Below are 18792 nucleotides of genomic sequence, written 5' to 3'. Positions count from 1 at the left end.
GTATTGATAATGGTATGTAAAATATCTGTCAGTGAATGACATTAAAGAAAAGCAGAGATTATACAGTCTGTTCTACAGATATAACAATAATGAATGCTAAACGTTTATTTATCTTATCACAAGCTACATGTTACGTAAGCCTGTCTTTTTTTCTTGAGCCTTGATTAAAAGAATACTAGTGACTTGTAAAGAACATCAGGACTTATATGTGTCGGAGCAATTGTAGAGAAGTGACTTGCTTAAATTCGTGCCATGCTTATCAATAGACTTCTGTAGGTCTAAAAGAGATCTTGGACCTGTGGCCTCATGATTTACGGTAACTAGGGCTGTTTATGGTCTGGTATGACAGCGTAGCTTTTGCCAGCCATTTATGTGGAAATCCTCAGGAAATGAATGAAATGGAAATTATTTGATGAAGTGCACAATCACCAATTGGTGTCAAGGTGCTATGAGCAATGGATACACCTTAAATTTTGGGTAAGAAGCACCGAGTGGGAACAGAGTCACTCTACAGAAAAGAGCCAGGTTTTTAAAGCCTTGCTAAGGCCAAATGATTTTGAGTAACTGGTAACGTGGGAGCGTATTCCACAGTTTAGCTGTGGCTACAGAAAAAGATATTCTTTCCCACCTCACCTTCCGAAAAGTTCGTGTCATCACCAGTTTATTCTTCGCAGAACGCAGTGATCTTGCTAGTAGGTCCCCCCGGAATTTAGCTCTAATAGCCCAATACGCTGACCAACAGAAAGCCTTGAGTACAATGCACAAAGTTTTAAAGGTGACTCGCTTACTAATAGGAAGCCAGCGGGGCTTGGCAAGCAGAAACTGAATGGTACTTAGGGATATCCAAGATAAGCGTTGCCACTGCATTCTGCACTGTTTGAAGTTTTTTAATGGAAAATTTGTTGATACTTAGATAAAGGGTATTGCATTAGTCGATCCTGGATAAACTCAGTGCCAAGGTTACTGTTTAACGCTCAGTTTGTGGAATATAGAGAAAGACTTTCCGCAATATTCTAACCATGTTAAAATAAGATGAAACTGTCTAGTTTACCCGTAAATCTCAAAAGAAAGTTGGTTGTCAACTATGACCCCAAGGTTTTTTGCTGATTTTACTGGTGAGGGCTAACTTCCCAATGCCTCTGACCACCAATTGCTGCTCCAAATCGAGGGCTGATTCCACAGATAATCACCTCCATTATATCAGTATTCAACTTAAGGCAATTATCCCTCATCCAGGTGGAGATTGTTTACATACAGTTGTTGAAGTTGATGGCCCTTGAGGATCCATCATTTGAATCTGATACAATGATCTGTGTATTGTCAGCATAAGAGAAAACCTGGAGACCAAAGGATCAAATCACTTTAGCAAAGGGGAAAACATATAGATTGAATAATGTTGTGCTTAGCAAGGAGCCCTGGGGAACCCCACAGGAAAGAGAGAAGGGTTTGGATTTAAGCTGACCAATACTCTCTATCTGGGTCCTGTCCATTAGGAAGGGCCTTAAGCGACTTAAGGCAGCATCTTTAAATCCAACGTGAGCTAGATGAGATGTAACGAGCACTTGTGAAACTGTGCCAAAAACTGTGGACAGATCTTGCAGGATCAGTGCCGTAGCCTAGCCCACATATATTAGTGCTCTGATGTTATCTACCAATGAGACCAGGGTGGTTTCTGTATTATGGCCACTGCAAAATCCGAACTGAGAAGGGTCCAGTTGTTCATAATCCTCAATAAATGTAACCACTTGTCTATTTAAATATTTCTACAGAATTTTAGCAGGGATATGGACGGGTTGTTTTTCAACTCCATGGGATTGATGCTTGCTTTTTTTAAAAGCTGTCTGATCGCTGCCTCTTTCCATGATTGCGGAAAGCACCCAGTTGAAATGAACTGGTTAATAATGGAAGTTTAAGGCTCTGCAAGAGGCCCTGGAGAGGGGCATTAGCACTACCCACATGTTGGGAGCCGGTAGTAGTAGTAGTAAAAATGTTTATTTTATTATTCAATGATTACAATAAAAAATATGAACCATCACAAATAGCAAAATAAATAGCTTATAAAACTCTGCAATTAAAACTTGCAAATCTATATTACAATTATCAAATTCAATGCATACATTGAAAAAAAACTGTTTGTATTCCAACTTCAACCCTTGTTTACAAATAATTAATCCATATGTTTTCCCATTTACAGCCATTGGCAGCACTGCCCACATTATTCAACGTTGGACCTTTACATATATGACCATCTTTACCTTAGACTATTACCTTTCGCTAATAATAAAGTGCTGATGTGCCTAAATGTACAAAACGCAGATAGATCATTGATTTTATAAAACCGACAGTTGTCCCAGAAGGGAAGACCAATACTCTATTAACAGTTATATGGCTTACCTTTATGTGCATAGGCAAGGTTAGCAATCAGGCAGATAGTGCTTTATAGGCCTGATCTAAAAATGCTATCATCATTAATATTGCACTGTCTTCTCTTAGTCTAAAACAATGTCTAACAGCTTCCGCAGTTGTTCTTATTCTTAGCATTTTTAAACAAGGAGCATACATTTCTCTTCCTTACAGACATCAGTTTGGCGCAGATTCATATGATATGCATAAGAGATTCAACTGCAGAACCACAGAGATGACAGGCTGTATTTCCTTTAAGAACTGGGTTCCATTTAGCTTCAAACTCCCAGATTGGAAGGTATAACAGTCTGAATCTTAAAATGTATTTTTTTCACATGGCGCGGCAGCTTTAGCCCTAGATACTCTTCGCTCTGTCCAATATAAATGTCAATTACTAAGTCCATGAGCTTATATTTTGGCGCTTGGGTCAGATCTATGGCCCACTGCTAAATAGTAAATGTGTCACAGATAAGGTTTTTCCGAACGAACGGTTAATTTGCCCCAGTGTCTGTGGGTCAAGCAAATCATAGGATTCTAGCCCTGTCAATAAAATGTGCAAACCTGTATCTTTATATATAGCTCTCCCCAATTCTTCACATATTAGATATTTTAGTGAAGATGTGTCAGCATTGGCAAACTTGACGGTATAGTTCAAAGTGCTTCTGTAATGGAGTGATAGCAAAGATTTAAGGCCTAATTCCAGTCTCATGATACAGTGAGGCATTGCCAACCATATGTGCAACAAGTTCTGCACACATTTCATAAAGATTTTATCGAAATTGGAGATGACACTTGTTATTCATTACTGTGGATGCATACAATAGATATGGAATCAGTTTCATGTGTAGTGCTTTGAGTGATAGGTTAATCGCTTTTCCTCTGATCATATTTGTGAATCTTAATACCAATCTAGTAATCACTGCTGACTTCGATTTCCTATTGGCCTGGTGACTCGCCCAGGATAACGTATTGTCAAAAGTCACTCAGAGGTAATCGTATTAGTTTACTACTTCAATTGATGTTTCTCCTAGAATCTACCCCCGGCTTTAGTTTGCTGTACCAATGTCATAATTTTTGTTTGGGACAGATTGACGATTAATCTTTTCTCTGCATTGTAAATGTGTAGTTGATTTAATTGATGTAGCCCTTTCGGCATTTGGGACAGGATCTCTAGATCATCTGTGTATGCCAGATATGTTATTTTTGTACCTCCTAACTTCAGAGGACTTCCTTGGTCAGACTATAGCGACATATTCAGGTCGGCAATGTACAGAGAAAATAATATTGGGGCTAGGATACATCCTTGCTTAAGGCCATTTTCAGTGCACAATTTTGGGGATAATGTATTGTCAGTTGATAGCTTTACCTGTATCCAAGTTTCAGAAGGAAATTCAATGATAAAATTCCATAGGTTAAGGTCTTTTTCCATGTAATAAGCTTGTTCCATAGCCTTTGATGATTAACCATATTGAATGCCATGGATTAATCCCCAAAACAGGCATATAATGTTGTTTTTTGTATACGTCCTTTTTTTTAAGTAGAGCCAATGTTATAAAGTTATCAACGGTTGAACAATCTGAACGAAAATTATTGAAATTAGTAGTTTTTCCACTGCCCATAGCCTTAATTTATTTTGGCGATGTTTAGCGAACAGTTTCCCTTCAAAATCCAGTAATGCTATTGATCTATAGCTGGTTGGATTTAATTTCAGCCCCTCATTTGTATATCGGATGTGCAATTGCCCCCTTCCAGGAAGATGGAACTTTCCCTGGCTTGATTACATATAAGAACAGTTTTTCTAGCAATGTGATCGAAAGGATTATATTTAAATTGGCCAGATCTATAGGAATACTATTCAGTCCAGCTGCTTTGTACGAGCAAGAACTTTTTATTAGCTTAGATAATTTTCCCTGATTAGGATATGTTCCAACATTTTTTAACAGTGTATAATGGTAGATGATTATGGATTTGTACAGAGATTTAAAATGGGTTTCCAATTTGTCACTTGGCATTAACAAATCATCTGGCTGCTTATATTCAGTTGTACTGTATCCCACCAAAGATCATTAAGCTTGTTCATTTCATGTTGATATATCATTGAATAACTTTACATAAGCATTGTCCTCACTGTCCACTTTATTTGTCTTTTTCTGTTCTTAAATTCCCGCTTTAATTTTTGAAACCTCAGATCATGATCTGTAGATGCAGGAACTTTTAGCATGTATCTCACCATCTTGCAATATACATTCTTTGGTTTGATTCATTGCTATGTATTAGTTGAAGTAAAAGTAGATGATCTTAGTTTTATAGCTCAGTCATCCAGACTGATAATATATACTTTAATATGGATTGCCAGGTGTCCATCTAATTATCGCCTATTTCCAGTTGCATAAAATCTTTTCAAGTGAGTGACGACGATGATCCGCCTAGGTTAGATGCCTTATTCTTCAGACTGTGGTTCCAGATTTGCTTTTTACCATTAGAAGCAATCATTCTATCACTGTTTGCCATTGCTTGGTCCTTCCACTCATCATTTTTAATGTTGATGGCTACCCTTTGTGGATCATGATCACTCTCGGGCCTTTGTATGATAGCATAGCCTTTACATAGATGGAAATGTGAATAATGCACACATTTATAATCTATGATGGTGTGGGCCAAGGATCCTTGGTAATTGGTGCCACTGGCTGGTCTTCTGCCAACCTTCTGTTTCTTAATCTACATCTGGAATCTACCAAAAGGTCATACGTAAGCCTGGTTAGAACAGTGGAGCCCTTTGGTTTTGTCTATAGTAGGATTTTGCGGTGATGATATTATGGCTCAAATCTGGCTCCTTAATGGTTTAGTGCCTTTTTGTAAATGGCAGTAGCATTTGATTGAAGCCTCACGTTACAATAAAAAATAATTGATCCTGTGCATCCATTATTTGCTCCAGTTCCTCAAGTATTTTCCATTATCAATGGTTGTTTTTCACAAGCTGAGGGAGAAAATAGATATTTATAATCAGCAGTTTTGCAAAATATTGATATGTTAGAAGGACTGCCAATATATACTCTGAGTATGTTTTTATTTTTTCACTTATAATACAGAGTTTATTACTGATTGATATTGACAGTCCTCCACTTGGCCTACCAAAAGCATTCCTTTTTGCTTTAATTTTGTGTGTAGTATAATTTGAATTTATTAGAGTTGAAGATTGCCAGGTCTTCTGAAAACAGATTCCACACTGTTCTTGGATGAAAGTAAACATTTTTATCCCTGTTAATTTCAATTGTCGTTCACATCCAGCGATATTCCTCGATAAAATGGAAAATTCATTATACCACGCTTCCCTTACATTAGGAGTACTGTTTGGCCGGATGTGGATGGTATGGTATGTGTGGGTTCACTGGCCATATCACTGATCACACATTAGGATCTGATTCCCTTGTAGTGATTTGTAATTTTTCTGATCTTATTAGTTCCTCTGGACCTTTGTATGATGGTGTAATTGTCATTGTTAGTTTTTGATACTCTGGTCACCTGTATGAAATTCTTAACATATGCAGATATTCAGGTTTCTCCTTTTGTGTGACTGTAATTCCCCAGTCTGCTAAGGTTTCCCTTACGGTCAGTATTCTTAATGCCACCACTTGTGATGCCCATGTTGTCCTAGAGGTGTCGTAGTCTGAATTTATTTTCTGGCAGCCTTAAAAACGAACAGTTAAGAGTAATGGTGAGTCTAGAGATTTCAAGTCCTCAAAGGAATTTATAAGCTTAAGTATATTTTGATGATTTAATATATATCATGCTGGCCTTTGGATTGATATAGGGGTGTAAAATCGATTATATGCTTCTCTTGGCTGAAAGTTGGTTCCTTGTATGATGTTAACTTGCCGTCCTGGATGGAGTCTCCACTTACTGCTCTTTGTATCTCTTTTCTTCTTGCTTGCTCTGAACTCACTGAACCATCAATTTGATCAATTTCTATTTCTTAGTAATTTTTTGCTTCCTCACCTGCTCGAATGGTACTTGAGTTTACTAGAACTGGAAAATTAGGGTACCTTTCTTCTAATTCAGCCAGGAGTACATTTTATGATTGGGCAGAAGTTGTGTGCTTCCACTAAAACGTATTTGGCTTCCAAACAGCTGAGATCATTTTGTTTATTTATCCAGCTGCCTGAGCCTGAAATATCACAGGCACACACATTCCTAGGGTCAAATGACATATAAAAGGAGGGGGGCGTGTGCCACCTTTCCCCGAGACTCTTCATGCTTCAGGGACTCTATGCCCCTATCATTTAAAACATACTGTTTTAAACTAACAAAACCACTGAAATACACCAGTTATTGTTTACTCAAGTGACTATAAATCAAGGTAACTATGACGCGCGCAATCACCACGCACTGCTTAGAACCTCACATTTTGAATCACTCATAAAATGTTCTGTGCCATCTTAGATAACTGTGATATTCGAAATGACATCATTGGTGCCAACACTGTGCATGGTGGGAGTTTTAATTACTTTAGGGCATAAATTAAAGTTACTTGAGAAAACTATAACTGGTAAATTTGAGTGGTTTTGTTAATTTAAAATAGTATGTTTTAACTGACATTTTCATCAAACTGTAGCATCCCTTTAACATTAAGTGAATATGTGTCCAAAATCAGTCCTTTATCCCTTTAGTAAAGTGTGAGAAACTGGGTCCTTGTTGCAGTTCCCCCACACACTTTTTGCCAGGTTTTTGATGCAACATTGACTAAGGTGTACCTTGTCCCTGCTAACAAGGCTCCCAATACCAGTGTTCTTTCTCTAAAATATACCTGAATTGGCACCACTTCAGCAACCCCAATAAGTCCCTAATAAATGGCACCCCTGGCACCTAGGTCATTGGGACTGATGGGCCCATTGGGGCTGCAGCACAAATTGTGCCACCCTAGGGACCCTCACCAAGACCATGCAAACTGCCATTGCAGGCTGTGTGTCATGGTAGAGAAAGCTGAAGAGTTGACATGGCACATATCCCTGTGTACCATGCCCCCATACACTGCATAAGGTATAGGTAAGTCACCCCTACTGCAGGTCTTACAGCCCCAAGCCAGGGGGGACTATATCCTTTAGGGAACATATCACATGAGCAGATATGACCCTACAATTTCTGGGTTTAAGCTTTCACGACAAATGTAACGAAGGTTCATTCACGGTTGATTGCAATTTTATTTTGTTTGGGGGAGGAAGGAATAATGGTTAGAGGGTCACGGAGGTTTAGTATTCAGTTTTGTTTTGTTGTATTTACTTACTTTGAATTGATGGTTTAAGCACAAAAGGTCATACACGCAAGATATAATACTGATTTATGTGATTACTGTCGATAATAGTACACTCTAGTAATGATGCATTTTTTGAAATTGTTAACTTGCAGTTACCCCTGATGAAGGGCTGGTAACCCTTTAGAGGGTCCTCTGAAAACCTACCAAGTACTGGTGTGGTCGCTGACTAGTCTTATTCAGCCTGCCACCACCAGACATGTTTCTGACCTTATGGGGTGAGGGCCATTGTACCCAGAGGTAAGAAGCAAAGCCTGCTCTGGGCTGAGGTGCTTCACACCTCCTCCAGGACAGGATGGACTTCCAGGGCCAGAAGCTTCAAAGGTGATGCCACCTTTGAAATGCATTCCAGGCAACTCTAGATAGTGGAGGATACCAACCCCCCCCCTTTACTGCTCAACATTTGGCAGGAGGAAAGGTGCGGAAATTATTTAAAATAGGAGGAGGGTCCCCATTCAGCCAGAACCACTCTTAAGGTGGGGCAGGTGATGTGGAGCCCACTTTTCATTTCCCTCCATCTTAGTTTGTGAGAGAATTAGCCAATTAGGGTCAGGGTGGCGTCCCTTTTCATAGGAAGTGGTCACTTAGAGAATGTAGACACCCTAAAGGCAGGTAGTACGTTGGCTGCTACCTGTCACTCCCTTTAACACCTCTACATTTAGTACTTAGGTGGTATCCCTGGACCCTGAATTTATATTCGATGGACACAGAGTAGAAAAGGACAAAGTAGAGCTGCTGACCCGGGACATTGGCACCAAACACTGCAGCCTTTAGGAGTCGACAATCAATGTGTGCTGTCTCGTCCTGCGACTGTGAGGTCTCCAAGAACCCTGGAGCTCCTCCAGCCTTCTACAAAGCACCAAAGAACTCCTTTGGAGTGGATGTACCGCTCTCCTACAGCCACCGGCACTGAACTGCATAATCCGGTTATATCAAATTGCTGCTCCTCAGCAGCTCCAATGCAGCATTCAAACCAAAATTGAAACACGAGCTCCAGAAGGCAGGAACTCACTCTCCACCAAGTTGAGAGACACAAGGACCTACAGGAGCCATGCAACACCAATGTCTGTGGTACCATGACACTGTGCAGCATACACCAGACAAAGAGTCTAATCTGGACTCCAACTGCCAAGGAAGAAAGCACTCATTGAGTGACATCGAGACCCCTGAGACCCACTTTATGGGTGGCCCAGCTGTCCTGGAATCACCTTTCCAAACTGCCTGCTCCTGACCGTGGGGAAATCTTGACCCACGCCGCCCAACAGACCTATATGCTCTGTACCTCACCATTCTGGCATTGGCAAAGACGATCCAACTCTGCTCTGATGGTCCTGAGGCCCTTGCAACCTGCTCCCTTGGGTGGGACCCCTCAAACTTACCTTTAAGTCCCTTTGTGCAGTATGTTTTCAAGGGGCCGCCTTCTTCATAGCACACCAGCTACAAACGACCTCAGCAAATTGCTCCCAGTCGACTCTTGGACGCTCCTGAGAATCCGCTGGTGGGACATTGTGCCTGACCTTGCTACTTACTTAGATACCGAAGGTGAACCAAGAAATCTAACTGTGTGATTTTATATGGATTTTTCTCTTTTCTCCCATTGACTTCAATGGTAAGTAACTGCGCACAAAAGTGATTTATTTTGTGAAATTGAAAAATGTATATGTTAAAAAGTACTTACTGCAGAATAAAGTTCCTGGTCTGAAAAATTGCATAAGAGTCGGTGTTATTTTTATAAATTTGTCTTGGATTAAATCTTGGGTGTGTGTGTCATTTCTTGCCGGTGTCTGTACACCAAATGCTTAGCACTACCCTCTGGTAAGCCTAACTGTTCTCCTACACTACCACAAAGAGACCGTTAGTATAATCTTCATTTTTTGTCATCATTCGCCACTAATCTCGCTTCAAATCCCACCCTAGATATCTGTACTCACACTCAGCAGGCTGAGGGACATAGGCTGTTGGAAATGGAGACCAGCATACTAGTACCAGAGCAACTTGGGGATCAATGAAGAAACCTTTGAGATACCTCTGCTGCCAAGCTCTGGGGGCTAGATGACTTTCGTCGAAGAATCTGGCAGTGTCCGACTTAGCCCGAAGAGTATTAACGGCATAATCATAGGACTCGGGGAAAAAAAAAAAGGAAAGAAAAAAAACAATCACCCCGTCGACTCAGAACCCCATCTAAGTTGCAGAGGGTTCCAAAATGCTCTCTTCTTGTCACTGCCTGATCTGGCAAGATCTAATTTGGAGACTGCCAAGACTGAAGACTGCCAGTCTAAAAAGTTAGGAGGGGTTGATTCTGTCCATCTTATACAGATTTGCCTCCTATCTAGGAGGATAGCATTGAAAAGCAGATCTCCAGCAGGGCTAGTAACTTTTTCTGCAGAGCCGAATATAATTAGGGGTAAATCTATGTTAATAGGGCAACCCAGGGTGCTTGTCAAAAAGTTACCAACACTTCCCCAGAAGATAGCCAGAGATGGACATTCCTTTAACATGTGGGTGTCGGAAGCAGCAATCTGACCACATTTTTTACAGCTCACCGGTGGCCCTTTGGTGATTTTTCACAGTTTGTGAGGCGTAAAGTAGGCCCTGTGGATGGTAAACAGGTGGTTTCTTTTTAACCAGGCTGGTTTCACAACTTTGTGTAGGGTCTTACAAGAGTTCTGCCATAGATGAGCACAGTCTTGTGTAGGTAAAGAGCCACCCCGCAGTTCCTCAGCTAGATTGAATTCACTGTCTACTTCTTCTAACAAGGTTTGATACCAAAAGGAGACTTCCTTCCTCCCTGGGGGCTTGGTTACTAGCTGGCTTTCTAAAAAGCTGCCACTACCCACAGCGTTCTTACAATTTAATTGTGGATGGGATTGAACCCAGCTTACCAGTTGAAGATATTTAAATCAGGAAAGACCTACTCCAACCCTGTGCTCCAGATGTTCCCAGGAAACAAGAGTGCCTCCAGGAAGAAGGTCTCCCCAAACCACCAACCCAGCGTCTTTCAAAGGTATTGCCAGCCTGTACTTTAAACACTCTGGAGCTCCTGGGAATCCCAAAGGGGAGCCAAGCTGGAGAAGTACCCAAGCGCCACCGAACCCCTCAATTTGGCCCAAGTTTTAGCCATCCCCTGGAGATCCTTCAGCTTAACTTTTTTTTTAAACTTTGGATCCCCGATTAGAAACAAAAAACCCTCTTCTGATAATTTAGCGCACCTAAGCATAGCCAAAAACATCCCTCCAGCACCTGTATTCACGGGCATTCTTAATAACATAAGTGAATGTGAGAGTTGGAAAGTCCAAGCATACAACTGAAGATCAGGTAAAGCTAGGCCTCCCTTTTCCCTTCTCCGCCTCAGCTTTTTCCAAGCAATCCTAGGTGATTTGGATGCCCAGACAAATGAGTTAATTTTACCCTGCAACTTATCAATCGTGGATTTTTCAAAATAGAGGGGAATACAATTAAAAAGAAAAGTAACCTTCGGGAGTATAGACATCTTAATCAAATTAATTCTACCTAAGATAGATAGGGGAAGTAGGGCCCAATATCTCATTAGCCTCTGACAATCTCTTGCCACAATGGCCATGTTGGTGTCGGCGATCTTAGTGATGTCTTGAACAACGTGCACTCCCAAATATCTCATCTTGGAACTAAGCTGATGCTGATGCTGGGTCTCTACAAGATTCCAGGACATGATCTCCGACTTCGAAGCATTAATTTCATCCCCGGAGACAGAACCAAACTCCCGGGCCAAGCTGATGACGGCTGGGAAAGCTGACTGTAAATTAGCAGATAAAACTAAAATGTCATCAGCATACAGGGCTACCTTCCTCTCCCACTACCCATACTTAAAAGGCTGAATATTAGGGTCATCCCTGAGCCGTTGAGCAAATGGCTCGATGTAAAGGTCAAAAAGAAAAGGGGAGAGTGGGCGGCTCTGTTTGGCCCCTCTTGTGATCTTAAAAGGGTCCGTAATATTCCCGTCCACCAAAAGTCTGGCCGTTGGGTTCTGGTAGATCAACTGGACCATTCGGCAAAATTTTTCTCCTAAGTTGAACTTCCTCAAGACCTCCAACAGATAGAACCAATTCACTCTGTCAAAGGCCTTGGTAGCGTCCAAAGTCATGGCTGCCAGTGGGAGGGAATATGTAGAAGCGAGATCAAAAGCACCAATAAAATCGTAGGTGAGGTCTGAAAGCTGCCGGTTCCTGACGAAACCTTTCTGATCTAAGTGGAGGACATCCCCCACTATAAAGCCCAATCTTGCTGCTAAAATTGAAGTAAACATTTTATGATCTAGATTCAATAATGATATAGGTCTATATGACCCTCAGCTTGATGGAGATTTCCCAGGTTTCAAAATCAGGATTATTAGAGCATCGTTCCATGAAGCTGGGAGGCCTAAACCGGCCTCTAGTACATGATTAAAAAGCAACGTAAGAGTGGGAATGATCTTATCTCCCAACATCTTATAAATCTCCGCTGGGAGGCCATCAGGACCCGCTGCTTTCCCGTTCTTACAATGTTGAATAGCTTCTCTGACCTCAGTTTGAGTAAAAGCCTGGTCCAGATGTTGTTGTTGATCAGGCCCCAAGGAAGGAAGGGGGATATCCCCCAACCAACTCAGAACACTAAGGGCATCCAGACTTTTATCTTCACAATAGATGTCCTGAAAGTAAGTCTGTAAGGCCTGACTAAATTCCCCATCCGAGGAGAAGGTGTCTTTACCGCTAATGATCTCTTTAATATGATTTCTTACCCGGCTAGCTTTGGATTTCCATGCAAGGAGCTTGCCTGCACCTACACCGTACTCGAAATGGGTGAGTCTACTGGCCTCCCATCTACGAATGAGCCTGGAGTGTAGAATATTCTTTAGCTGCCCCTTTAAGCTATCCGGCTTAGCTTTACGATCTTGCTGGATTTCAGGAGAGGCTTGGAAATTTAATTCAGCCAGTACATCCTTCAGTTTTCCTTCTATAAAAGATAGCTCCTCCTTATATCTTTTATTTCTAAAGCATGCCCTGCTGGTGATTTGGCCCCGCAAAAAAACTTTTAGAGAGTCCCATACATTAGTCATTAAAGTTGACCCCAAATTCGTTTCCAGAAACAATTTGGTTTCTTGTAGTAAAGACGACTTCTCTTCCTCCTCCAGGAGTAAGGAGCGGTCAAACGACCATGTCCGGGTAGGCCCTGTTATTGGACCTTCCAGACGTAGAACGATCCGCGAATGATCTGAAAGATGGTTGGCCAGGTATGAAATTTCATTGACTCTATCTCTTAGCGAGTCACTTATCAGCACATAATCTATTCTAGATTGGTGTCGATATTTATGGTTTAGAAACGATACACCCGGCTGCCGACCCGATCTTTCCCTCCATATATCTAAAAAAGCAAACTGTTTCATTGCCTCTAATAAGAAATTCTGAGATTTTGAAGGGACCATGGCTCTACTCTTTGGAGTTTTGTCCAACACAGGGTTCAAGACTATATTAAAGTCCCCAGCTAGGATAATCGGTTCAGGAAAATCTAATAAATGAGACTGAAGGGATCATCTTGGTTAGGTCCATAGTAACCAACCAGAGTAAACAGAGTCCCCCTCATCATTAGTTTAATGATAGCCCATCTGCCACCTGGGTCAACCAGTTGCTGTAAAATATGCGCTTTGGCTGATTTCTTAAATATAATAAGGACTCCTCTGATGTTTACTTTCTCGTTTGTATTTGCATATGAGCCCAGCGATCTTTTATTTTTAAAAAGAGAAGCTGTGTCCTCTTTGAGAAGATGTGTTTCCTGAAGAATCATAACCTGAGCCAGTGAAACTTGAAGATACTGTATAATCTTGTCCCTTCTCGGTCTAGTTCGCAGCCCGTTAACATTCCAGGACAAAATCTGTATAAGACTCATGTTAAGTCAGCCAAAAAACCCAACATAAAAATAGGAGTTGAATTTGAAGTGACCCACACCAGCATTTAAACCATCCCAGTTCCAAAGCTATCCCTTTAAAGGTGACGTAAGTACAAACATCAAAAAGAAAAGAAGGTGAATGAGGATATTTTTTTTGTTTTTTCCTGCTACACCCAACCCCGACCCCTACCCAGTGCCCTCCCCAAACCCACCCCCTACCTCTGGGAACCCTTACCCCAATTATCTGGACAGATGAAGTCCAGGCAATTGCATCCCGGAGGTAACCCCCCCAACCACTACACTAAAAAAGAGAGAATACATAAAGCGACAGAGAAACCAAATACAGAAAAGACACACAGAAGAGAGAAGATAAGCAGAGAGACCCTATCTATACTTTAAAGAAAACACAATCAATTGGAAGGAGCGTGGAATTTAAATAAGTGTGCTCTTTCTCTTCTCATAATAGTCTCTCTCACCTATAATCGCTAATTATATTAAATCTTCCGTGCAAAAGGGGAAAAGAAAAACCTAACCTGCCGGACCAAATGCTCACCCCAACTGGATCCTCAAACTAAACTCTACCTTTATAGACCCCCTTTGCTGATACTGTTAAGCAGCTCATCCACTTCCTGCACCGATCTTATATTGTGCATTTTGTTGTTATACATCACCTTTAAAAAAGCCGGGAATTTTTGTTGGGCTATTGCGCCTAATTTTTTTTAAATCTTCCAACCTCCCACCCAGCTTCCACTGCCTCTCCAAGGTGCACCTCGAAAGGTCAGACCGGATCTCAAACGAGAATTCTTTGGCCCAAACTGTTCTCAGTTTCAATGCTGAGTTAAGGATTTTGTCCCTTAAGGCAAAAGTAAGAAAATTAGTGAGAATTCTTCTGGGTTTAGGTCTATTAGGGTTCCTTCGAAAAGGATCTCTATGCACCCTCTGTATATCCCGGCTGAGTTCTTCCTCAGAGTCCTCAAGCTGTAAAGAGGTTTTAAGTAAGGAAACAATATAGGACCGGATGTCAGATCCTTCGCTGCCTTCCGGAACGTTCAATAAGCGTAAGTTATTTCCACGTGCATTGTTCTCTAGCCTCTCCATTCTATAGCTGAGATCCACGTGTTCTGTCTTTAGCAACTGAATATCCGACTTTGCCCGTCCAAGATCTTCTTTCAATTCACCAACAGTATTCTCAAGGGCTACAGTCCTGGAATTTCTGAGATCTACTTTTTTTTCCAGGGATTCACAAAAATTCCTGATTTCCCCTTGGTTCACTGCGGATACTGCAAAACCTTTTTTTATATCCTCAGATAGTGTAACAAAAAGACCCTCCAAACCTGAGGGTGAGGATGAAGATGATGGTACAGATAGGGGGTCCACCTCTTGCTCCCCTCCAGGGCTGCTGTTAAGTGCTGTCAGTGACTGTGACTGGGGTTGACTCAAAGGGCAGGCCGAAAGGCCAGCACTCTGGCCATTCTTGCCCCCTAAAGGCTCCCCTAGGTCACTTTGTTGGAAGACCAAGTCTAGCGCTGATTCCATATTGCTCACAGGGACCGTGTCTGATGGTGATATTAATGCTATGGGAGTGTTTAGGCTCACCAAACTCTGTCCTGGAGGTTCAGTTTGTGTACTGATAACCAGCACCTATGGTTGAATCCTAAAATAGGAGCGCAACAACGGGGTCACTCTAGCCAAGCTGTTAACTAACTTATTCTTTTGCCTCTTCGGTTTTATGGACCTTCCTTTAACCTGATATACCTGGAAGGCAGAGTCGCTGCTTGGAAACGCTGTTTCAACAATGACAGAGGGCTCTGTCCCCCCAGGGGTGAACCCGGCAGTGGTCAAATCCTGAGATAGTTCTGCAACATTCCTCAGACTATGTGTTCTGCCAGAGATAATTTTTAATGCTTGTTTTAGCCCTTCTACCACCCGCTGTGATTCTTTTCTTTTGTTTCTTTTGTCCTTCCTTAACGGTGGCGGCTGGTTGCGGTGTAATAACAGCAGGAGGATTAACCTCCTGTGTATTTAGAGGTATCTGGGAGGTTTGACTGCCAGGGACTGGAAACCCCCTGCAAGTGCTGCTCAGGTGGAAAAACTAGTCCCCCAGCCACTATGTCTCCCTCAGTGCCTTGCTCCAGTGAAAGGCATTTACCCGCCTCCTCTCTACACATTCCTGGCCGCGCTAGCCTGACTCGGCTAACTCAAATCACGCCGCAACTGGGAAACTGGCAACTGGGAAAGACGATCCCGCCTCGACCGGTATGATAGCAGCGGGAGTATTTAATATTTAGAGTTTAGAAAGTGAACTCCTCCGTTTCCGTTTCTGTTTTCGTCGGTTCTCTGCCCTGAATCCAAATCATTGAGTGGTTGGTGCGGGAGCTCCGGGTGCTAGCGGCTAACGTGCAGCCGCCATGATCCCCCCCACCAAGGACCTACAGGAGCCATGCCACACCAATGTCTGTGGTACCATGAAACTGTGCAGCATACACAAGACAAAGAGTCTAATCTGGACTCCAACTGCCAAGGAAGAAAGCACTCATTGAGTGACATCGAGACCCCTGAGACCCACTTCATGAGTGGCCCAGCTGTCCTAGAATCACCTTTCCAAACTGCCTGCTCCTGACCGTGGGGAAATCTTGACCCACACCGCCCAACAGACCTATCTGCTCTGTACCTCACCATTCTGGCCTTGGCAAAGACGATCCAACTGTGCTCTGAAGGTCCTGAGGCCCTTGCAACCTGCTCCCTTGGGTGGGACCCCTCAAACTTACCTTTAAGTCCCTTTGTGCAGTATGTTTTCAAGGGGCCCCCTTCTTCATAGCACACCAGCTACAAACGACCTCAACAAATTGCTCCCAGTCGACTCTGGGACGCTCCTGAGAATCCGCTGGTGGGACATTGGGCCTGACCTTGCTACTTACTTAGATACCGAAGGTGAACCTAGAAATCCAACTGTGTGATTTTATATGGATTTTTCTCTTTTCTCCCATTGACTTCAATGGTGAGTAACTGCGCACAAAAGTGATTTATTTTGTGAACTTGAAAAATGTATATCTTAAAAAGTACTTACTGTAGAATCAAGTTCCTTGTCTGAAAAATTGCATAAGAGTCAGTGTTATTTTTTATAAATTTGTCTTGGATTAAATCTTGGGTGTGTGTGACATTTCTTGAATGTGTGTACAACAAATGCTTAGCACTACCCTCTGGTAAGCCCACACTACCACAAAGAGACCGTTAGTATAATCTACTTTTACCTCTGTATACCAATCTGGGCTTCACTAGACTCTCAGCACAGTGTACTTCATTTTAGTGCACTATATATAGAGAGCCAGCGTCTTACATAAAGGCCTTGACGCTTACTTGTTATCTTCAAATAGGCCTTTATTTGAAATCTGTCATGCCCATCATAAGGTAAAAATGTATAAAATCAGTTTTGTATTGGCTGTTGTTATTTTTAACACTGCATTACTGTATCAGTATCAGTCATACTTTATTCGATGATTAAAAACACCATAAAAGCACATATATACAACCAGTTAAAATACAATTAAAACATTATCAGAACCCTGAGATTACATACAAAGTTAAGAAAGAGGCTAAAAAAAAACAATTCCTTGTGATGATGACAATCAGGCTTGCCCTCTAGTTGCCCTCAATCGCACCGCAACTTTAATGAAGGTCATAATACAACATAATGTCAAGGGGTCAACCGCTTTTTGCAAAAAGATTAGAGCCTCTTTAGCATGTGTTAATTTAGCTTGCTTTAAAATCCCTACCAAAAATCTGCGCCTAGGCATTGAATAAAAAGTGCATAGGAGTACAAAATGAAGGGTGTCCTGCGGAGACCTGTTGTCGCAGCCGCAGGCACCCTTCTGCTCAATTGGGAGTATAAAACCTGGTGGATCAGCCAGTAAATAAGGTAAAAGGTTGAGCCTAAAACGGGACATTAGAAATCTATCCTGTGCGTTATGCATGAGATAAAGGTACGGCTCCATTCCCTCGGTATTTTTTACAAGGCTATAGGCACTCACAGTACATTTGGTCCCTTCAACCTCTGCTCTGTGTGTAGTTCTCTGGGCCCAAAAAGATCTCTTAATAGACAGCTTATCTTGAGGTACAATCATTGTAGGGGTTTGAAAAAAGGTCCTTATGACCAAGGCTTTCCAAGCTAGACATTACATATTTCAGCCACGGTATACTCATGCTTTTATCCCTTCCCATGCAGTCACTTAAAATTTGTCTGCTCAAAGTCGCCTCGGGATTTGACCAGATTTTTAGCCATGCCAAAATAGGTCTAAGTTTAACCAGATCTTCTAAATATGGCCTCCCTAGTTCTCTATGGGCTATTACGGCTGGGGTGCTCTGCGGTATTTTCAAGATTGACCGAAGAAAATTATTTTCCTCCCGCTGTAATTGCTGAATGTTCACAAAGCCCCATACTTCAGCACCATAGGTGGCCTTGGAACAACAAATAGAGCCATAAAGATTCATCGTTTGTTCGGGGGACCATCGGCCAACCCTCCGCCCATAGCCTGCAATAGCACCGTTGGAGGATATCAATTTGCAGCAACGTTCCTCCACCAGGGACTTACATTTTAAGGAGCCATCAAATAATAAGCCCAGATACGAAAAAGACTGTACCTTTTCTAGTGTGTGGCTTCCTATCTTGTAAGAGAAGCTGGTACAAGGTTTATTGCCTGCCAACTTCACGTATGATGTACCCAAATTGACCGATAGGTCTAAAATTTCCATAAACTTTACAAATCCATCTATTAAAATCTGTAGACTCTTTGGGGTACGTGCAAGTAGGACCGCGTCATCCGTGTATAAAAGAACCGGGATGGAACGCGATCCTACGCTTGGGCAATCAGTTTTTAACTTAATCAGGGACTGTTCCAGGTTGCATTACTGAAATTAAATATAAAGTACCATGAAAACACGCGGAACGGAAGAATGATCAAAGATATAAAGAATTTCTGGTTATTCAGAATGAGAATAAATGGTAGACGCCTTTGATTGCCGAGAAATGGTGCACATTCTGGAAATGGGCCAAACAGAAAAGAAACTAAAAACAGGGAAAGTGGAATGAAGCAAACAAAATACAAATCAACATGATGGTTTCTATTGCAGTCTTCCCTCATGTGAGCTTGCATGTAATGATCATTAATATGGTTTGTTAAATCCCA

This window comes from Triturus cristatus, chromosome 7 (genome assembly GCF_964204655.1).
Source record: "Triturus cristatus chromosome 7, aTriCri1.1, whole genome shotgun sequence".
NCBI lineage: Eukaryota > Metazoa > Chordata > Amphibia > Caudata > Salamandridae > Triturus > Triturus cristatus.
This window is presented reverse-complemented; position numbering follows the sequence as displayed.